The sequence below is a fragment of the Pholis gunnellus genome (assembly GCF_910591455.1).
Source record: "Pholis gunnellus genome assembly, chromosome: 9".
NCBI lineage: Eukaryota > Metazoa > Chordata > Actinopteri > Perciformes > Pholidae > Pholis > Pholis gunnellus.
Window position 1 is genome coordinate 9,931,883 of NC_136535.1, and position 23,701 is coordinate 9,955,583.

Genomic DNA, 23,701 nt, shown 5'->3' on the forward strand with positions numbered 1-23,701 from the left:
TATTTGAGGCAACTGGAATTACACTATTTTAAGAATTGACTTCAACTGGTTGTCCATGTGCTCTTTTTGCAAAGACTGTGATCATTTCCTGCACGTCTTGATGGAACACTCAAGCTCCCTAGCCGTCACAGTGTGTGTGGCTTTGTGTGGTGGATTAACGACTTGTACAGAATGAGTTCTTCTGACAATATCTTGAGATACATTTGATATATTTCTAACTCAAGGGAGTTTTATTGTTGTCTGCAGACCCTTGAGTTGGACATAAAGCCAGTCAGACCATACGATGGTTTTTGGAGATGTGGGGTGAGTCTCACAGGTGTGTGGGGGGGTAGAAGGACAGCCACAGATCAAAGTCCTGAAGGACATTTGACACATGCTGCCTGGACTGTGTTGGTGAGCACTGACAGGCAGAACTTGAGCTGTGGATCAAATTACCTTTGAAGATGAGCACCCCCACCCCAGCAGGCTCAGACTGGGCTTCCTATAGAGCAGCTTCCAGGCCCCTCCACTGCCCATAAGGTGGGGAGGAAAGTCCCCATGTCCTTATGTGGTTTCAAGTGGTGGTTCTTTGTGTAACACAGTCTTGTGTTTCAAAGAAGTGTCATGTTCAGACATAATCCTGCTATATGTGTTACATGTTAAGCTCTCATCTGCCATAGTGAACATACCTTTAATGCTAATTAAACGTTTGAAGATGTTTTGAATGGAAGAAACAGCAGACGTTCTATCTTCCATGTCATAGAAAGGTCCTGTAACCATATTTCAAAGGTGATTACAGTGATCAGTGGTATTAGGACGGGTAGGTGGTTTGTGATCCTTGCGAAATGGACTTTGTGTGTTAGAAGGGGGGGGGCTGGGGGCTGGTCTCCGCCTCTGATCCAGTCCCCTGCCTTCCTGAGGGCCTCCCAGCAGCCCCCAGGTGCTAACTGCATGACAGCAGCTTGATCTATCGATCGCTGTAAGAGGGCTCTCCCAGTCTAAATGAAAATTCATGAAAAATTGATGATGTCTCCAGATTATTTTATTTCCCCCCTCTCATACTGTTTTCTAGCCTTTCTCCTCGGTACTCTCTCTATCTCTCCCTCTCTGTTGTAATGTGGGTTGAGCAGCAGAGGGGGTTGAATGGAGGCACTGACTACTTGAATGGCTTATAGGTGAGGGGTGAGGGGTCAGGAGGGATATGGAGGAGATAACAAGGTGAAGAAATAAGAGCAACACGTATGATTGGTATTATGAGTGAAACTAGGTTTGAGAGAGAGAGAGAGAGGTTCGGACAAAGCCTGAGGCCACACTCGGTAAACAAGGAGACAGAGCTGTACCTTGAACCTACTGTAGCTGTACAGTGCCATACCCAAATTCCATTTAAAGACACACCAGTATTGACTCCACATTACCTCACACAATTTCACCTCTATTGACCCGACCCGACCCGACCCGACCCGACCTGAAACACTCGCACTCTGAGAACGACAGCAGCCTGACTGAGATGGAGTGCGGGTGTAGGAAAGGGTTTTGCTGGCGGGTCAAGTGCAGTTCAACGATGGGACAATGCATCGAAGCTGTATAAAAGTAGAATAGTGTTAATATGAAATTATTTGATTATGAGCAGATCAAATCCCTCAGAGGCACTTTCGAGTAGGAGGAGAAAGAAATTAGTTTGAAATATATGTTACAGGTTGGGTATTATATTAAGATATTAATGACTTGTTGCAACTTTAATGACAAGTAATTTAAGGGATATTGAGTTGGAATGTCCTAAAGCTGATTTGCAGGATTCGTGTCTGAACCAATCAAGTGTGAGGCCTGAGGCGCCATGATGGACAGAATCAGCGCAGCGCCATTGTTGTTTCTCCTCAGTGTTATATTCATTGTGTGAGTGCGCCTTCTCTCTCGCTCCTTCTCCCTCCCTCTCTCTTCAATATACAGTAGTAGTCTTTCACATGGAGTTCAAAGAAACATGTTGCACTTGTAGTATATATACAACAGTAAGTGTTCACTGACCACAGCAATGACTTGATGATCAACCATATATAGATTTATAAAGATATGACCATTTGCAGTGAATTTTCTTTGTGTATTTCTGTTTTTTCCAGAAATAAGGCTATCATAGATCGCATAAAGGAGGGAGGGGCATGTTATGAAGCTCTCCGTGCCCGGTTTGTTCTGGGTCCAGGGCTTTCTCGGATTTCTCTTTCAGCCAGGTCTTCAGGAGGGGCTTGGGGAGCATCAGAAGGGGGGTGGGGTGCTAAATCCCCCAGCATTGGCTTACTGCAGTGATTAGCTTTATCAGGTCCTGACATCCGTCTAGTGATTGTAAAGCCACAGCTAATCGCACAAGAAAAAGCAGCATTTAAATCTATATCCATGTTGAACTGGGCTTGTGTGTATGATATATCTTGCCCCCCGCTCGTCCCATACCGCCCTCCCGCCCTCCCTCCCTCCCTCCCTCCCTCCTTCGTATTGAACACACCTTTGCCCCCCTTCCGTTCACGAGTGGTTGAGCAGGACCCTGGTGAGATAATTTAATTGCGGCTCTGAAACAGATTGAACTCGGTGTCCGCCGAGCAAAGCGGCACTGCTGCATGCTGGACATCAAGCTGGGCAGCACTCACCACTCTCTCTGTCAGCGCAGGAAAGGTGGAGTGCAGAGGAAGAGGGGGAAGAGGCCTCTGAGAGGCGCCTCTGCATTATTAATGCAGGCCAGATTGGAGGGGACTTGTGCTGTTACTGGGCTAAATTTCTAACATGTCTCCTTTAAGTGTTGGATGTTGAGCACACATTGTTCACAAATGAGTAGACAAGAGCATGAACTGCCTTTATGTTTAAGTCCATGGTACATGTGCAAAGTGTGAGGATAGTGCTGGGGCATCCCGCTGCTGCATTTGGGAACATACTTCATCATAGGCGTCGTTCACCGTCCCGTACTTCAGGAGATAGAGAACTTGTAAACACGTTGCCTCGAGGGTATCGGAGCAGTCTGCTTTGAAATCTTACTCGACCTCCCAAGCGCTTCAAAACTGACTGCAGGCCAGCTCCATTGGATGGATGTGCCGCATATTCTAGGGGATGTGCCCCCTTTTCTCTTCTCAGAATAAACTAGGTCAATGAGCGGGTTCATAAATCATTGTGAAGTCTTGTGTCAGAAATGCTAGCTGCAGCAACCGCTGCTGAATAAATTGCTAGCACTGCGGATATCTGTGTATATGTAAGTGTGACAAGGCACACCTGGGGCGATAGGATCCACAGGAAAATGTTAATTAGCCCCATCTTTTCAGGTGGATGGGTAGCACGCCTACGTAGTGCTCCAAGTACAAGCACGGGGGGGAACAGTTGCACTTTTAATTTTGTGTCAAATGTGACTCTGGCCCTCTGCCGTGTACAGTAGGTATGTGTGTATCAGATGTATGTAATCGTCTGGGGAGGGAGGCGTTGCAAAGGAAACCAACACACTTATCTTGAGGCGTAGCTCTGTATCCTTTGCGGCTTCGCTCAGTTTGTAACCTTTAAAAATGCAAATGACACAGGAACGAAACAGATGTCTTGGGTTGGTTCTAAATGCCGCTTGGAATGGGATTGGATGACTTTTAAAAAGGTCCTTTGATATCATCTAATGTACCACTTCTGCAATTAAGTCAATCGTTAGGTAGCATTTGGTGCTCGTACAACAAGGTAATTAGCAGGAAAATAGAGTTGGGAGAGGTGTGAGTGGTGAAGAGAGGAGGAGGGTTCCAAGCTGTTCCTGTTGTGTCCAGCATGAGGGGAAGCTAATAAAGGGACAGGCCAGGAGGAGCAGGCCAGGTGGGGGAGTCAGCCTGAGCCTCGCTGCCGAGCCTTTCAGAAGCTCATCTGGACTCATTATTCCATTTCAGGAATGAGAAAATGGAGTGACAAGTGTGCACAGACAACAGACACTCGCACACTCTCACACAGAGGTGTACACAAACACCTGCCCTCGCGCTCGTGTAAACCCCCGGTGGGCTGAAGTTTAATCTGTGCCGAAGTCCTTGAGAAATAATGAAGGGTAATGAAGGAAGCGGCAACAATGCGACCATTACAGCACGTTGATGATACATGCTCCAGTTAGGAAATGAGACACCGTCTGTAATCTGCATTTAAATATGTACACTTTGTTTATGTGGGGCGATGGGTAGAACACAGAGGTGAGGGGCAGGCGATCATTGCGCCCATAAAGTGGAGGGATACTGGGTACTTAAACAAAACACACAATACAGGACTATAGATGTTTCAGTGATGAGGTGGCCAAGTGTAGTGCAGAAAGCAAAAAAAAAAAAGAGAAAAAGCTAAAAAAAAGTATGCAGAAAAGGTGGGAATGCGGTACTGCGATAAAAGAGATGGTGAGAGCAGGCAAGGGTGTGAGAAATATCTTCCCACTGATAAACTGTGAGAGAGGAGAAATCCCTGATTAAATGTGTCAGCTCTGTGTCTGCTGACCTCGGTAAAAAGGTGTTGTTATCTATTGGGATTTACTCACACAGTGTCCACACACAGGCAGGCGCACACACACACACACACACACACACACACACACACACACGGGCACACTGTTCTGGCCAGCCATATACAGCAGCATGCAGATTGCTCTCTCATTTGTGAGCTACAGATGGCCACAGACAATGAGGAGTTTCCCGCCTCAATGCGACTCCTGTGCAGTGCATAGAAACAGACAGGCCTGCAGAAATGGAACTGATATTTGGAAACACTCTCACAGGGAGATAAATCATAACAATACACTGCAGTCACTACCAGGACTTTGACCTTTCACTTTCTCACACACACACACACACACACACACATGATAAGTCCTGAGACTGCACTTTTACTATCCACAGCGGGCCCCGTGTCCCAGCTCTGACCTCCCCAACTCCACCGAGGGAAGTAGCCTGTCTGTGTTACCTTCTTACCTTCGGAGGAGACGAGTGTAGTGCTGAAGATGGGAAAATAAAGCAATGATGACAGCAATAATGGAGTAGTGCGGCGAGAGCCGGTGACAGAGATGGAAAAGTGTGGTGAGAAGGTGGCAGAGAGATGAAGCACTTCATGAGATCCAAGTTTGGGATGACCTTTGACCATCTTTCTCGGCCCCTTTCATCCGTCTCTTTCTCTCCTTTTCCCCCCCTCACCTCTCTACTTCCACCATTGTGTCACCTTTGGAGTCTATAAACTGGATTAAACAATTGTGTGGCGCTCCGTCATGGATGCCACGGCCCGTCAGCAGAGGAGTGAGCCGTCAAGCAGAGAATGCTGAGCCAGGCGCTTCTCACGCCCATTAGTGCCCGGCAAGATGAAGCACCCGTCGCACCGGGTTTTGTTGTGTTTCCTTTATAAACCCTAGTCTCGCTCCTTCACACTCTCCCTCTTTCTCTCTTTATAGTGACACTGTTATTGATGGCCTCTCCACTCTGACAATGCAGGGCTATTGCTTTGTCTCTCCTGCCTCGCGTTTTGCCTCCTCTCCCCTCGTTCTCCTTGCCCCCTCCACCCCCACGCGTCTCCTCGTCCGTGCTTTACGCCGCCGCGCCTGCTCGCTCTGCAGCGACTGAGAAATAAATCTGCGCGCTAACATGGAGTCGCTAAATTGTAGCAGCTTGGCAGCGTTGTTGTACAAAGTGAGAACCTTCAGACGAGCACGTTCGGTAAAATGAACTTACCCTGCCGTGCCTTCCCCACGTCTTTTATTCTCAGTTTTGGATGCAGACTGAGCTGTAAATTATTGAAATCTGTCTGCAGGCTGATTATTGATCAGCTTTAAAACACACACACACACAGGGTGAGAGGCCGATGCTTTCATGGGTGGATTTCTCTTTTGATATTGACTTATGGTTGTAATTTATTCAAGCCCTGTGCAGCATTCACTTTTTCAGTGAGCACATTTATCATCAAATTATCAAATTATCACTATATTAATCCGTTCCTGAGCCAGCGTGTAGATAACCTAACGCACGGGGGTTCAGACTCTGAGTTAAATACCTGCACAGGTGTGCTTTTTACCAGCATTTAGATGACTATGTCTGATACCACTCTATTTGCTGACAAGTGAGTGATAATAATATTAATTGAAAATGTGACCCTGAATGAATTCCCTGTAGACTCTGCGTTGTGAGGGTGCCATTGAGTCCAGCCGGGATTGGACCCTCTGACCCCTGGAGAACCCTCTGCCCTCTTCTATCCACCCCAGATCTCTGTCCAACCATAATTCCTTAACCCAGCGCTCCCCTCTGATGCAATGTGTCCCTGTAGTGACTGAGCTCCCCCCTCCCCCCCCCTCTCTCTCTGTCTGTCTGTCTGTCTCTCTCTCTCTCTGTATGTCTGTCTGTCTCGCTCTCTCTCTCTGTCTCTCTCTCTGTCTCTCTCTCTCTCTCTCTCTCTCTCTCTCTCTCTCTCTCTCTCTCTCTCTCTCTCTCTCTGTCTCTGTCTCTGTCTCTCTCTCTCTCTCTCTCTCTCTCAGACCCTCTGAGACTGCCAGAGATGGTAATCCATCATATGGAGGAGGGGAGGAGGTGACAGGGTGGAGGGCTGAAGTTCAGGCGTGAGCTGAAGCGGGTTTGAATCGAATGTCGCTGGAATTGATTCACCCTCTGGCGTGTGGCGTGTTGTGTTATTTCTGCACTGATGTTCCTTCTTCAAATGCCCATTATTTCCTTGGTTACTTTCACACACACACCCTTAAACGCACATTCATTCACACGCATACATGCGTTTGCGCAAAATACTGGGTGCACAACTCTGCTGGGGATTGATCTATAGTGGAAGGGTCAGAACCACGGTGCAGCCTGTTTATTTTGGGTTACAACTGTCACGCTGCACACTGGCACTCTGATGGATGTGTCCCGTTCGAAGCTGATGTACACACTAGCACACGTGCACACTTACACGCACAAAACATGCTTCAGGTAAATGTCTTTTGTGGTGGTTGTTCTAGTTGTGCAAACATTAAGAACAGTCCCTCCTCAGAGTAGCCCTTTGGGAACATAGGAGACACAGCATTTCATTTTCATTTGATTCTCAACTGAACTGTGTGGATGGAGAGGAAGTAGGAGACTGGGGGAAGGGAGGAGGGGATTACATGCAACAAACTCCAAACTGGCCCAGGGAAGTTGAGACTTCAGAGTGTACAACTTTGCCGGCCTTGTGGTTTTAAGGGGAACAAACCATCATCATCCTCCCTTCTCACAAGCTGACTTGGTTTGTGTTGATTTAATAATGAATAATTCTATTTCATTCTTTTTTTCTGCAGCCCCCTTAAACGTTTACCAGGCTTCGCCTGGCCCTGGGCCACGGCAGAGTTATCGTGGGTCCGAATGTGTTATGACTGGTGATCTCTCGATGGCGTAGACAGATATTGTGTTTGGCTTGGATTACATTTGCTGTAAGGGACACCTATCAGCCACCAGAGCCCTCAACAGCTGCAGACCAGAGGTGAAACCTGATCATCCAGTCTCTGCCGTCCCTCTCGCCCTACCTCCATCACTCTCTTCCCCCCCCCCTTCCCCACTCCCTTCCTCTCTCATTTCCTTTCCTGCTTTTTGAAAGTGATACTCTAAGCATTTTGATCGCTTTCAAAAGTGAAGGGAGACAAGATCAAATGTTTAAGAGCGTAGTTTCGGAGACAGCTGTGGTTCCATTCTGTTTTACAGCCTGACCTTTCCCTGACTGCACCGCTGCATCCACTGGGCATAGCAGCAGAGGAAGTTGGGGTGGCGGCTGTGTCTAGTTGAAGGTGACCTTGTGTGCTGCAGAGTTAATGGCTTCCCATTTCGATGTGGAGTGTGTCCTAACTGCTGCCTCTGCCTGTTACACTGCTCTGGGATCAGTCCCGGGCTTGGCCGAGGTGAAGGAAGTGACACACAGGTTTTAATGTTGTTCATTCAGCAGCCACCAGTCCCCTACATGGACAGCATTCATTCCGTTGGGAAATAAGAGTTCCCAGCTTCAGGACCAGCAAAGACGTGTGATTTCAAACAGGGCAACGACCTCAGCTATGCGTAAAGCAGGGTGACCAGGTGCAGTCAGATGACTTCACATGGTGAATGAGACTGGGAGCTGTGGTATGTGTGGCCACCTGCTTCTGCAGCTGGGAGGATGATTAGCAGCTAGCCAGGCTGATTATTAACCAGCCAGACACTCATCCAGCCAAACGGACAGACAGACAGACCAGGACACTGACAGACATTGCACATAGCCAGATATGAGACTCCACATTGGTTGGCACAGTGGAGACCAGACAGACTCGCCCAGACCACTTAAGCACGAGCATGGCCAAAGGCCAACTGAATGGAAATCCGAACACCCTATTCAAATGCTAAGCAGAATGTTATCTCAGTGCCTCTTGCTGCTGGCCCTCATGATCTACACTGTCCAGGGCAAAGCTATTAACGAACATGCAGGTGCCTCCCATGTTTGCCTGTTTTTCATTGTGTGTGAGTGTGTGTGTGCGTTTAGATAAGTGTATGGGCAGTTCTCTGCATCTTTCTCTTTGCTTACTGTGTTGATAAGAAATTCATAAGGTCTAGTGTTTGTGAAGGAATAGCTTGAGTAAAATTCTAAATCTATGTTATTGTTAGTGTATTTCCTATGATTGCTGTTGATAATATTGCCATACGCTACAGCACCCGCCACCCTGAGACAGAATTGATGGCAGTGAATCATCTTAAGCGTGGCTGTAATTGCAGGGATTTGTCTTGGATCCACCCGAGATCTCCTTATTCCGCAGGAAATGAAATCTAACGACACTGACTGATCACCGAGGGGTGTGTGTCTAACTGATGAGCACGCTCATTTGACTCCACCGATCTTTAAAAGCCATTAACGCTCTCCTGTTTCATGCACAAATTAGGCCTCCGCACACAAAGGCACACAGGCGCAGCAGCACATAGATGCTTGGAAGTCGTACACAAGCGGGGTTTGCAAAGGCACATATGTACGTGCCAACACACACACACACACACACACACACACACCATATCTAACAGACTCCAAACTACATTTTTGTCGTCCAACTTGCACAGTAAACATTTTCCCATTTGGAGCTTAAATGGCACGGGAAGAGGAAAATGAACCCCCAGACGCCACGTTGTAATGGTGCTGAAAAGAACAGCTTAATTGGCCAACATACGCCATGCCCAGGCATTAACTGTGAAATTTACATGTTAGCTCTTTCCCTCTTTCTTTTAAAGGTCCCTGTGGTGCTCATGTGGAACAGACACATGAATTACAACTCTGACACTTCATGAATATCGATTTGGCTGCTGTTGCTTTGCAGGAGGTTATGGAAAAGGATAATATTCAAAACATGTTGAGTGTGATACATCAGCAATTAGCCCGTTGTTTGTGCAACTAATGTGTTATTAGCTTAATTGCCTGTTTTTGGTAATTCACTTATCCTCACACACAACCCCGTTTTGTGAAAAACATGCAGAGCATTAAAAACAAACCATCATTTAGAAATATTGCAGACACATTAATTCTTTTCATGATCCCTGGATGACTAATCTTATTCAAAACATTCATTTTGAGAATAAAGTAAATTGCTCTTCTTATCTAATTCTCAGACTTGAAACAGAAGGTGCTTGTCTTCATGATTTAGCTCCGTTCACAGCAGTTCAGAGGGTTGATAGTCCAGTCATACCTCCGGGTCCAGATAGGCTGACCTTTGGACAGCTCTGGATGTGACCTCTGACTGACCATCGATTGACCATCATCTGACCCCAAGGCTGGGAAACCGAGCTGAATACGGATCCATTTGGCAGTCTGCAGAGCATCTCTAGCAAACACTGCTAATACAGTTACCCTAGTGTTATTGGGGGATGTATGAAAGGAGAAATAGCCCGGGAAGGCAGGGTTATTCCTGAGTCAGAGGAAGAAAAGCACAGATAATTCAATTGCAAGGCAAAGGGATATGAGCATCTGTCAGCTTATTCATTCTTATAGTACTCAAGTTCTGTTGTTACTGCAGGAACCTCAAAACTAGATCGCCACCGGATTTAACTCATTACCTGCCTCATGACAAACTGATATTCTGACATCTTATGAACCTTTACCCATGTGTGGGTTTTTTTTGTTTATTTTACACGACAAATGGCCTTTCTGCTTTGTAGATCTTGCACAATCCTACATTTGCTGAGTGCTAGACCAGCTTCTGTTATCTCTCCTCAGCATCTTACCACTCTTCAACCCCCATCCCTCCTCCATTTCTCCCTCATTCCCTAAATTGCCGTTCCCAAACTGGCAATAAAATGTCAGCCCAGCAGCCAAAATGCCCATCCCCCTTTTTCGCAATGAAAAATCAAATAGTATAGAGGCTGACTGCTGATAATGTTAGCCGCATTTCTCATACACCCTAATAAGTAAGTTGACTCGATAAAGGATGCTGACGAGGGCAGGGGACCGCAGTGTGATTGGAAGACAAAAAGAAAGAGGGCTCATCGTTCATCAACATCACTCACTGGTGCCAACTCGGGTGTTGATTGTCATAAATATTCTTGGACCTGAATTTTCACCCCCACCCCCACCTCACCCCGCAAGAGCGTCTCACCTCTTCCGACCGAGTCCGCCTGCCAGCAACACCACCCTCAGTCCACTGTCTGTCTCTGTTCTCACATGCAGCAGGGGGATGGTTGGCCCAAGAACGTGGCATCATTAACTTTCTTGAGTGGCAGACGTTAGACGTGCAGAGGGCTGTCCTGTCCCACCCCCTGCTGGGTGTCCCTCAACCCCCATCACTCCTCCCTGTCATCCTCTATCTCTGCATTTCTGGCTTCTTCTCCCCCAAACAGCCATTCACAGATTTCATACACTTGATGCTCAGTCAAGGGTGAATGCGAGGATGCGTTTAAGGACGCATTTACGATGTCAGCGTCGTGGGTGTGCCAAATGACTGTTATGTATGTATATGTATTATATATGGTCGTGTTTATGTGGTGGTGGGGGTAGATTAGTCTACATTTATTTAACTGTCTAACTAATTGAACTGTTATGACTCGTTATGAGTTTTTCGTCGTTACCACCAGTGTGGCACGTGCTGCTGAGCTCCTTGTGGTGCGACGCCCTGTCTCATTAATCACGAGCCCGGTGCCGGAGCCCTGACAACCCACAACCTGGTGGCCTACCTCCTCCCCTGGTGCGTCCTGGGAAGGCTCTGCCCCATTATCTGCTCACAGGGAGAATGCAACACAGTCACGACAGCTGCCAGTGGTCATTTGAACCCCCCTTTTCGATAGAAACTCACTCACTTCCCATATCCCCCCATCAAGCTTTTTGGCTTTCCCTCGCCTCGGGTTCACAAGTTTTGAACCGCTTGGAGCAAAGGTCAGTGGATTTGCCAGGCCGTCACGGCAACTCTCAATAACATCAGATGTCAAGAGAGCTGGCCGACCGTAACGAAGCAGAGAGCTCTGCTTGGCTGGCCACTTCCCTCTGGAGAGCAGCGGATGCAGGGCAGGAGGGGAGAGAACAGTCCTTTTGTTAAGCGTTGCTCTCTCCCTCTTCCTGGTTTTTTTAGGCGTTCGGGGGGGGGGGGTGTTAAGGGCGTGTTGGGGTCCAAGTCAGGCTTGTACAGTGGGGTGCTGGGGCTCAGAGCGGTGCCGTGGTCTAGTTGTGTCATGAGCATGTAGCTGAGCTGTCACTTGTCTCTAATTGGCTTAGATCAGCCCACAGGAGGCTCAAAGCTCACTGACCCACCCTCTCTCTCTCTCTCTCTCTCTCTCTCTCTCTCTCTCTCTCTCTCTCTCTCTCTCTCTTTCCCTGTCTCTCTCCCTCGACCCATCTCTCATTACTTTCCTTTGCCAAGCTAAGACAATGGTCTCCACATGGTCCTTTTCCATTGGACCGTTTGATCCAAAAATCTCTCCCTCACGTTCCAGCAGGCCTGTCACTTGCTCTGCCTGCATGTGTCTCCTGTAATGGGGCTGAATCCTTGCAAATAGCGGGCTACTAGAATGATGAGAAAGGATGCAGAGGGCAGCTTGATCTAATCCTGATTGGGGACCTGATTGATCAAGCCCCCCGGGGTCGTCACAGGGTCAGTACAAGGACTGATGATAACATGGAACATCCCAAGGGAATAAACGCATCGCGGTACTTTCACATGCCATTACACCTCATATCAATCCGAACACAAAAATGACACCAGTAGTCTCCACTATAACAGTTAAAGAAGCATCCACCTCATCAGTCAGCCATTCTGAATCCTGCCTGAGTGGGTGTTCCCTCTTGGGCAGAGTAGGATTTACGATGTGCTACAAGGGTTCAGGGAATGACCCTCTCGTGTGCATCTCTGATGATGTTCTAATTGGATGGGGTGACCTTTCGTCACTGTAATTTTGAAGCGTGCGTGGTCCTTGGGGGTGGGAACAGATTAAAAAGCAGCAGCGGTGGGCTGATTGATGTGTGCTGTGGTTGGTGTGGTTGTGGATGGACAGTGACAGGTTGAGGGACAGTAACATATGAGTCCACAGCTGTTGAAGGGGAAAGGATGTACAGACTGATGCATGGGTGGTGGCAACAGCCAGGCCTGACTGATTGCTACCTTCTGGTACATTATCCCTTGTAATGGCTGCAAAGAATATGCCCGCTATGATTAAGTGGTGGAGGAGGTATATTGTTTGGTTTTACCAGTATAACTTTTATTGTGATTAAAAAAAAAAAAAAGCCACATCATGATATTGCTGCGTGTTATATTACATATTTACACCATTTACTATGTTCAGCAGCAACACTGATGGTAAAGTAATGCCGGCCCCGTCGGCCCCCGTCGTGATGAAGAACGTGATGAAGAGCAACTACTGTCGTTTAAAACATTAAACACCAGAGAGCGAGAAAGCAGAGGAGCTACATCACACAACAAAGGCCACACATGGTATCATCTGATAATTACATTGATTATGAGACACCATAGGTGTCCCAGGATCAGTCTGAATTGAGATCAATGAGTCCTTGATTAAACTGCATGCTTGCTTTCACAAGATTAATCAGAGAAGCACGTTGCAATATTGACAAAAAAAAATTTAAACATTTTACAAGTTGGGACAAATAGAGGTGAACGGGACAGTGTGCCACAACCAGGTGGTTATGTGGAGAAAACACACACACACACACACACACATGGATTATATGAGGTTTATTCTTATTTGTATATATTTTATCATAATGCATGCATGGTGTAATCAAAATAATACCCAGCGATAGTAATATCATGGATATAAATGCACTTATTTGTGGTATAAATACAGTATGTGAGTGTTTTTGCCATCTACTGTATGTTTATCCCTGATTCTGGCTTTTATTTAGCTTTTCATTCATGTATAGCGCCGTCACTGTGCTCACAAAGCTCCCTGCATACATTTAATTTATTTGAGTCAATATGAATTTGCTTTGCTTTCCTTTGTAGCCTGAGTGAGTTGAAGTGTGGTGAATGGGCTTGTTTTGGTGCATTGACTGGTGGATCCTGTTTTGACGGTGTATGAAGCTGGAACTAATTCCTGCATATTTACTCGGCTTGGTCTAAGCAAGCTAAGCACTAACCCTACTTAGTATTCCAGGGCATGCCAACAGGAACAGCCTATTGGTAATGGCAAAACAGCGGCCTTTGGAAGATTGTGCGTGGAAATATTCGGGAGCTTCATGTCAAAATAATGTATTTCCTTTCAAATGAGCGTGGATGCCTGCGTCAATTGAAGTTGCTCGGTCTTTCGATATTTCATGTCGTTTCGTCCCCAGCTAGTATCTGTAAGCCCTACTGAAATGCTGAGAGGAAATAATCCACTCAATAACAGCTGCTACAATATTGTAGCGGCCCTTAACTGGATTCATAAGCTTTTGCTCATTCTTGTCAAAACTGTGCCTGAAGTCAGGTTTACCGCTCAATATTGTTTGGTCTGACTGTGTCAGTGTACGTACAATATGTACAGCCTGTGTGCTACAGTGTGCACTTGACACCTGATAGATCTCCGACTCAGATTGACTCTATAAACACTGGCCTTCATGTCCGCATCAGCTCTAATTGATATAGTCAACCACACACCTAACCTCGGTTAAAGCCCTTAATCTATATTCTAAAGGGTAAAAAGATAAAAGCGCATGAGGAGGAAAAGCGAGCCTCGTCCCTTTCCCCCAGCCATCCATCTCAACCAGGCTTGAGGCGCTTTTGTTGTGGACTGCATCTGCAAAGATCAGCTTTAACAACCTAAGCAAATATCCATGAAAAGGCTTGTGAAGGGAGGGCCTTGAACACCCCCCCCCCCCCCCCCCCCAACCTCCCCCGTAGAACAGGTGTGTTTTATAGCACCGTATTTCTCCTTTGGTCTTTAATGCTCCACGGTTCCACATTGTGTGCGTGTGTGTGTGTGTGTTTCTAAGCGGCTGAAGCTCCACTGTAGCGGTGAGCCGGTCCCAGCAGGAGGGCCGCAGTCAACCCCGTGCCATGTGAGAGCTGCAGGGAGCGGGCTAACGAGGAGTCCAGGCAGCTGACGGCTTTGTCTTGCCGCCTGTGAGAGGCGATGGCACGAACAGTGTCCTGCAGAGAGTCCTGTCTGTTCTTTGTGTCTGCCTTTCTCCTCTGCCCAGCACTTTGGGCCACAAAAGGAAGCTGTGTGAGGCCACGTTGTGGCATCAGGTGGACGAGGCGCTGCGCCTGTCCCCCCGATTCCCCCCTCGCTCCCCATCCGTCTCCTCTCTAGACCACAAAATAAACCACACACTCGAGCCTTGGATGCCTTTGAATTTGCGTCTCATGCAGTTGGTCGGCTCGTGTGCTATCTTCACTGGAGCCTTGGCAAATAGCTATCATTTCATTAGATTCCCCATCCTCTTTTCTTGTTCCATCCTGCCTTTCTCTCCTTTCCCGTCACACTATGCCGAAGCAAGCGATGACCCACAGGTCAGTCAGTCCTCTGTCATCTGTTTGCTGCTTGTATTTGCTCAGTCCCCCATCTTCCTGTCTTTGCTCTCCTCTCTAATTTATGAACTGCTACACTTGAGTGGGCATCACGCCTATTAAAACCAGCACAGCGCCTGTGTTTGTCCTGGCCTTTCCTGCTCCACAGGAAGCTCATTCAGAGCCCCCACTAGTTAATGCCACGGCAGGGGGTGAGCAAGCAACACGGACACCTCTGTGGATCCCCTGCTCACTGGAGGGAGACATTTGACGCTTCTTTTAAAAGGCCAAAGTCATTTGTCTTTGTTGTTTTCTGTCTCCCAGGGATTGTTTAGAGAGATAAAGACTGAAAGGGAGTAAGCGCAAGCTAGAAAACATGCTTTTCTCTCCCGAATCTCTTTTCTAGATCGCATTCAGGGGCCTCTAATGAGCTTTGTCATCTGTATAAAGTTTCCTCTTCACTCTTCACAAAATCCAAACACCTTCAGCATTGATGCATTTAATATCTTAAAATTGCTCACCTTTTAGCGTCCTCTAGTGTAGTAAATCAAACTTGTCCAACACCATAAAATATGTGTGTCCAGCCTTGTAAATCTCCGCCATAATGATTTGTACAGCAGGTCTGAGTGAAGTTGTATGATGTATTGTTCCTCATAACAAAGACTACAAGCTTTGATCCCTCAGCCTGAGTTACAGTCTCCTTTAATGGCCAGAGAAGCTGTGATTGCTCTGGTGAGTCAGCACTATGAGCTGAATGTCCGTATTGAAGCCAGGCATGCTCCAGTCATGTGGAAGCAGACACCAGCTTGAACAAAGGGTCCACACCGTAGGACTCACTGCAATCTTTTATATGTTAATACCACTTGCTGAGCTCAACCGCAGTGTTTCCATATTGTTATAGTAGTCGGATTTATAACAGAGTAACACAGGGACAGACAACCAAGAGAAAAACCACGAAAATCACGGAACAGGTTAGGATGGAATCCCAAAGGACTACAAATCCCTTCTTTGTTTGGAAACCATGAAACCGGATTCCTGTAACAAGTCTCTGATCAGTTGAGCCCCGGCCCAAAGGACTCAATTAGACCAGAACAGCTCTTTCTGACCAGCATGTTGCTACCACTGCAGTGGAGCAGTCTAATGCCCCAGACTAGAAGCCCGGCCACACAGCACTCTGAGCAATGGCTTCGCTCAGCCTCGGCCCCTCTTATTACACACCAACAGCATCTCTCCACCCTAGGATGAGTGTATGCATGCGTGTTGCCGCCCAGTAAACCTGTGGCACTCCCGTTGACTTAGTGTTTTTAATTGGCGGTGTACGGTAAACATATATTTAAAACACTGGCAGAAAATAGCATTTACTGAAACATCCCTGCAGTGGGAGGCAGTAATCCAGAATTTAATTTCAGTCATTTTGCCCTCCTTCACTTATGATTAGAGTGAATTATGATAATTTCTTGATTATGGTTCGGCCCCTGCCTGTGAGAACTGAGGACGCACTTCTTGCCTGAGCTCGACAGAAGATGGCAATGGGGATCATGAGCAGCCCACTGGATCTACGGTGTCAAACACTTCCTTTTGAGGTGCCATAAACACAAGCCGTACTTGGTGCATGTTTGTCTTCAACTTTGAATATTTAACTCTTCATCCGCGCTCCATCCTCAGACTTGTGTAAGTCACCGAGTGACGTGAAGGAGGTCGGATTAAAGATGAAAAGCGGGACTAAGAAATAGCTCGGCTGACATTACGGGTGCATGCTTTAATGCGTGCATGATTATGAGTGTGTGTGAGTGTGTGTGTGTGAGAGAGAGAGAGAAGCATCAGCAGTCGGGTCAGCGATCTCCGTATCCTGGCTTCCATTGTCTGGAAACCCAATAGCAGACCACCGATTCACATTCAATCAGCAATTCAATCAGTGATTCAGATAATACAAGTTGGATCAGCCACATTGCTTTCTTCACACGAAAGTCAATTAGAGCTTCATTTAAAAAGCAAAATTAGTCCTTATAGATTTAATAATTGAGCTTGGGCTGTGGTGCACTGGGCAGAGCTCGGGACACAGTGGTTGGAGGTCCGTGGGGAAATGATTGCCTGCTCGCCAAAGCCCACTGGTAATGACTTCTGTTTAGTCTTGATAATGTCTACTAATTAGTTAATCAAAGACAATGGTCCACTACATACACCTCCCACCTTAGCAGCTTCTCTCTGCTCCGTTGAGCAACAGCTTTAGAGTGTAAAGCCTCGAAAATCCCCATTCACTGTCATCACTAGCGGACGCACCTGGCTGGGTTCGGTGTATGCCTGCAGCAAGATGTACAACACATTAATTTGCCGAATTGATGTTCATGGGTGCGTGGACAAAAGAAAAAAAATATGCAATGATCTGTGTCATAAAGCATGTAAGAGGATAATGAAATATTACAAAAGTAATACACTTCATCCCACGCGAGGTGTCCATGCTGGTCAGAAGGTCGATATAAAGACCCTCTGGACTGGACAGGCGGGAAAAAAAGCGAGCATTGACAAAGTGTCTCAGCACCCCTTGAAGCTGCCATCATTGGGTGAGTAATACTCTGTTTTCTCCATAATCAATTAGTAAGCCTTCATTAGCTGGGCCATTCATTATGTTGGCGTGTCAGGGACGGGACATGGTGCAGTGGCCGCCCCTGGGATGGGCACGTCAGTGGGTGCTGATACATGACGAGGCTCTCACAATCGCTCTTGCATCTAAAGAGGACGCAGCCATTACTCCGTTGCACAGCCAAGCAAGCATTACTCTGCGTGGCCAAATCATCATTACTTTGTTGTTACGCTGCCAGCCAAGTGAGCATTATTCATTTAAGGTGCACAGCTCAGTAAATATTATTTACTGCTCTCACACAACTAAATATACATTACACTATAGTGTTAAAACCATTTGGGCTGATTTATTTTTCAAAGTTCTTCTCGACATGGCTGTTTATTTGCTTCCTGCGGTACATATTTGGGGATTCTCGAGATTTGAAAGTGCGAGCGGCTCTGCTGTCGGCTGTTAGCTTGAACTACATCTAAACATTTCCCAATTACTCTGAGTTTCTCACAGCCCTTGTGAATATTACAGTAGCTTGTGAGCTGCACCAGGAATCATTAATGTAAAACAGATGTTAGACGCATTCCCCCTGCGCACCAGCTCTCATCGCTGGAGTCTGTACCACTGCAGCATCCACTCCTCTGCCTGTTTGGATGCATATTTAATAGAAACAGAATTGTTTCTAATATATATACATATAGATTTGTGTGTGTGTGTGTGTCAGCGTTTGTGTGTGGGCAGTGTTAAAGATGCCCACAGCACAGTGTGGGCCCTCTCTCTGTGTGTAATGGCCTGTGCTAAAGAATTATGATGAGGGGCAGACAGAGATTAACAGAGTAAGATATTGAATGGCCCTATGATGGATGAGAGCGGTTTGGGGATCAATTAAACAATAAGAAATTAATTCTGCCAGCGACATGCTCATTAGGGACTTGGTGAAAGGAGGGCGAGGGGGAGAAAAAAATGTGTCACTGCTATGTCTTATTAATTTTCTTATTTTTTATTTATTTCTAATTCGAATTTCCAGACATTAGTAGAATGTAGATGTCATTCATTAGCAGCGACAGTTTTATTTTTGCACGTACCAAACATTCACTACTGAACCTGACCACATATGTACTCACAATAGGCCACGACGAGTTTGACAAATTCAATGCGTTTGCATACTTCCAACCTCCATATCCTCCCTTTATGTTCACCATATTGCTGACCTTGTTTAAAGGCCACAGCTAAGAGCTTAATTCCCTCTCCCACTGAAAAGAAGCTGCTATCAACCTTGGACCCCACAGTGCAGTCGCGTCTTTGTGTTGCCCACTGCAGCTAGATTTGGCTGAGCAGATAAACAGAGGAAAGTCAACTAATTACGGGAGCAGCTCGTATCAAAGGGCCGCTGAGCGCTGCAGATACGCGAGCCAACAGATGTGAGTAACAGCTGCCACGTTGAGTGTCAACCTTCTCGGTGCTGTCAGTCTCCATTTGCCCTGTGCACGGGCAAATAATGTGTTGTCTTAATTCATTTGCCTCCGCTTGCAACAGCCGGTGCGTAATGGATTCTAATATTAAACATGATCCCGTTCCAGTGTGCAATTAGCGCGCGGCTCCACCTATTAACACTTACATATTAATGACGTCTCCCAGAGTTTGCTGACTGGTGGTCGTGGGCCCAGTCATTGTCGGAGTGGGGCACACCAATTTGCAGGCGCCAGCGGTTGGGGACCCATCAGCCTGCCTGCCAGTGGAGGCACTATGGAACTTCTGTGGTACTGCGGTAGAGCCAAAACAGCAGCCCCTCCTCACCTTCCATGGGGGGAAGGCTATCCTGATGCGCTGGCTCATGGGGGGGGGGAGCACACAGACGGACAGGCAGGGCTAGTTGGCAAGCTGGGCCGGGCTCGCGTTCTGTGTGTGCAAATGTAGGTTTGGGGGAGGGGGGGGGGGGGGGGGCAGGGTTGGATGTGGATGGACTGCTAAGTGGAAGTTGAGAGGATGGTGTAGGGGTGTGGCTGCTAAGTGAGAGTGGTTTAGGGGGCAGTCTGTCCAGATGGGGGGATGGAACGTTGGCTTGCTGAGCAGATGTTTTAGGGGTGTATGTTTGTCTTGGGGGTGTGACATGGTCAGTGAAGGGCAGTCAGGGGACTATAGGGAGGACATTAGTTGTAGAGCCTCCTGCTCCTCTGAAGCAACTCGTGAAAGTGAGGGTGGAGACTTGATGTGCGTGTGTGTGTGTGTGGGGGGGGGCTATGCCCTCTATCAATGGTCAGGGTCTGAGAGCAACTTCCCTTTGTTAAACTTCCTTCCTATCAGGGGACTTGAAACGTGTGCCTCGTTAACGGCGTTTTAGGACTATGTTAATGTGGCTGTTGGGTCTACAGGCACCTTATATTGGTTGGACTACCTGTGCCTGGTGGCGAGAGGCATTGATTAGGTATATACATCAGAGCGCCCCCCCCCCCCAACCGTCTGCCTGCTGTGGTGTGCTGTTCTGTGATATACAGCAAAAAAAAATTGGAGTTTTTATTGAGGCTGAAAAACTGTCAGATTCTTGACAGCTTATGATCTGGACATATGCTCTGATACACTGGAAACATACACACCAAGACCAAGCCTTGAAAATCTCTCCCTCTCATCTCTATCACTCTTTTTTTCCATCACCCTGGCACTATATGTCTGTCCGCCTTCACACTTTACCTGCAGTTGAGGAGAAGCGGGCTTGTGCTTGCTTGGAGCTGTTTTTTCATATTTAGTGGAGCTTATTTTTGGTTTGTTTTATAATTGGTGGATAGAGGCAGATCTCTGAGTGTGGATCATGGCTGTGTAAGGATTCTCTCTGTGCACATGGATGTGAGTGCAGGGTGTAGACCAGCGCTGAATGGGAATGAGATGAATGCCGGGTGGAAATGAATTTCTAAAGGCCATGGTGCTTCATCACGGGCCCAGCAATGCCCGTCCCACTCCTTCCTGAATAACAGCAGAATTATCACTCAGAGGGAGGGGAGAGCGATGAATACCTCCAGCTACTACACCCTGGGGACACTGGTACCCCCGCCCCTCCCTGGTGCTTTCTCTTCTACACACACACACACACACACACACATATGAATATACCACACACTCACACAGGTAGAGATTAGAGGCGAGGGGGGGGGGGCAACATTATGCACTAATGGTGGTTTCCATTAATCATACAATGATGAAGGCCATTTCCTTTTATTGAATTGGCTGCCAGTACCTCAGTGTCTTTGTTGCATGTCATTTCAGGCTCTCACTGGCCATGCGCGCGTGTGTGTGTGTGCTGCACTCTTTTAGCTAGCAGAGTGCAGTATGAGCGTACGGCTGAGAGCTCTAGAGACACATCAAACAAGTGTCTTTTGTATCTGTTGGTAGCATATTGCAAAAAAAACCCCAAACAATATCAGTAAAACCAACCTGTATGTCTGACACGCAATGTTTCAACAGAATACATAAATCGTAGATCCATGTTTTTACTAATGAATCAATAATGATTATTTACAGTTCTTGAAATGCTGGAATATTAAACGTTTCATTTAGCACGTAGACAGATGTAAGAAGCTCTAGAAGAAAATGTTAGGTCTGAGGCTGGTGGAACGCCTCCCCCTCCTTCCTCCATGTGTCTGTCCAGTCCTCCGGTTGCTTGCTTCTTTTCATCCTGTTCTTTAATTTCCCTGCAGTTCTAGCAGTAGTTTGTATTGTCATTTAATAACAAAAGGGTAGTTGTGCAAATGGGAAAAGGCTCCATTGTGTGTCCACAGCTGGCTGGGTTCCTATTAGACTATGAATATGTAAGCGTTATTAAGAAACGTGTAGCAGTGAACGCTCAGCTGAGTTCACAAATAGGCAGTGGAATGGGTGACTGAGGAGTAAAGGCCCCGCCCCGTTAAAAACGCCCACTCTCACATCAACGCCAAGGCAAGACTCGCGCAGTAAAAGCATGTGCCTGTTTTCAATAGATATTCACAAGTAGTGCGTTGGCCGTACAGTTCCAACACTTCAGAGAACATAACGCAATACAGTCAGAATTGGCTGCCTGAAAACTGTGTTGGCATGACAGTATAATACTGCATTCATGATTCTAACTATGAAAGAGTAGTCGATTGTTAATTTATAAATTGTTTCATACTCTGTTCTCTTCACTGCACATCCAGCATATTGACAACAAACAACATTGTAAAAGTTAAAATTTTTAGGCCACAATTATTTAGTCAGAAACGCAGGGATGTGCAGAAAGTCAAGACATTAACAAGAGATGGTACAGCGACTGTCACGGATCACACTGCCTCAAAAGAGAAGTGACAGATAAGGCTGTTAGTAGAGCAAAATGCAGAGTCAAAAAGTTCTTTATGATCGTTTTTGTTGTTGTTTATGCTGTTTACGCAGTCTTTTGTGTTGCTCCTAATTAGACAAGACTGCTCTCGCGTTGCAACAATAAGGGATGCAAAAAGAGAGAGTACGCAATTATGCACTTCTTACAAAAGCCTTTTGGATTCTCAGAACCCTTGGTAGCAGCTTTACACGGGGATGTCTATTATCATAATGCACACTGCCTGTTCACAGTGCGCAGGCGGGAGCAAGAGAGGCAGAATGCTGCGGTTGGCTTGTTTTGCTCTTTGAAGGCTGAAGGAGGGCATGGCAATATTTACTAAGAGACTACCCCCCCCTCCCCCACCCCCCTCGGTCCAACCCTGCTAGGCTGGCGTTTGAGCTTCACAGCCGGGGGATGTGTTTTGCACCAGTACATCTCTTCTCTCTCCCCCCCCCCCCCCCCTCCGCCCCCCCCTCTCCCGCAAGCCCTCTATGGGCAGGCTGCACAGGGACACCCACTTCCTCATTAAAAAACCAACAGCCATTAATGTTAGATGAGGGCAAGAGGAGCTGGAGGAGGGAGAGCGGGTAGAGAGAGGGAGGTGTTTTCCCCTTGATCGACTCCTAAGGATGCATGATGAATCCTCACAGACACACGGGCCGACATGCTGTGAAAAGGGGAGGAGATGAGAGGCTGCAGACATTTCTCCCGAAGACAGACAGACAGACAGACAGACTGACTGACAGACATAATCGAGGTCTCATAAAATGGCTGCGGCGTCTCATGGACACACACAATCTGACATACTGATAAAGTGGATCAGAGATTGAAACGGAATAATTGCAAAGTGCAAGATTTGCATGACTGCAGGAAGCATAGTTAATGACAGATTTGTTCGAAAACATGCCTCCCTCCCTTTCTTCCCCTCTTACACACACATAATGAATATGGAAGCAGCTAGGACCCCGTATAGATGGACTGTTAATACCCAATATGCCCCCGCTGTGAGGTCTTAAATTGGAGGAAAAAAAGTGACAGGCAGAGGAGGGGTAACACCATCTCATCCAAAAGTCTTGAGTCAAGAGCGATAAGGCGTGGTTTAGAGCTTAAGCATAAACAAACATGCGCACGCACACCCAAACGCAAGCAAGAGTTCCCAAATCTCTCCCGTTGCCATGCATTGTTTTGTCTTTGCAGAGGGTCCTTCACACTCGCAGCAATCCAGGACCGTTACGGTCAATTCCCTCTGGCCCTCATCTGCTAAGACCCTCCACTCGATTCCACATCTACTTTCCCAATTGTGATAGACAGTTTGGTCCGGAGAATCAATCCCATTCATTTTGGGATTGACCACAGCTACGCAGTCTGTCAAGACTTGAGCACATAGGCTTAGATTGTAAATGCCAGGGCTTATTTAGATATTTACATGCCAGTAGTTTATGTATGGCATGGAGCTTTCTCTTTGCTGAGGTCATGAGCACCACCACTGTGTGTGTGTGTGTGTGTGTGTGTGTGTGTGTGTGTGTGTGTGTGTGTGTGTGTGTGTGTGTGTGTGTGTGTGTGTGTGTGTGTGTGTGTGTGTGTGTGTGTGTGTGTGTGTGTGTGTGTGTGTGTTGTGTGGGAGGAATTCATTGTTATTCCACTGTTTTTACAGAGAACCTGCAGGAAGAAGCAGAGATTACAGCCCAAAGCAACATGGGTGGATGTTTTTCGGAGGGTGTGTGCGTTTACTCAAATTGTATTAGTGTGAATTTTCTGCATGTGTGTGTGTGTGTGTGAGAGCGCTCGTCTTTTCTTTTCCACATATTCATCCAATATATTGGGGTTGCATGGAGAGTTCCAGAGCCCTGATGAGGAGGGGGGCTGTGGCTGCAGAGCTGCAGCCCTATAGCGGTGGCTGGTCTGCGGGGAGCTCACTGTG

General features: G+C 47.0%; 1 protein-coding gene across 1 annotated transcript in view; it reads left to right on the top strand.

Annotated features, from left to right (window-relative positions):
* robo2 (roundabout, axon guidance receptor, homolog 2) overlaps positions 1-23,701 on the top strand; it is a gene marked incomplete at its 5' end in the record, with an annotated part of 149,480 nt that overhangs the window by 12,722 nt on the left and 113,057 nt on the right. The gene's annotated exons all lie outside the window — the stretch shown is intronic.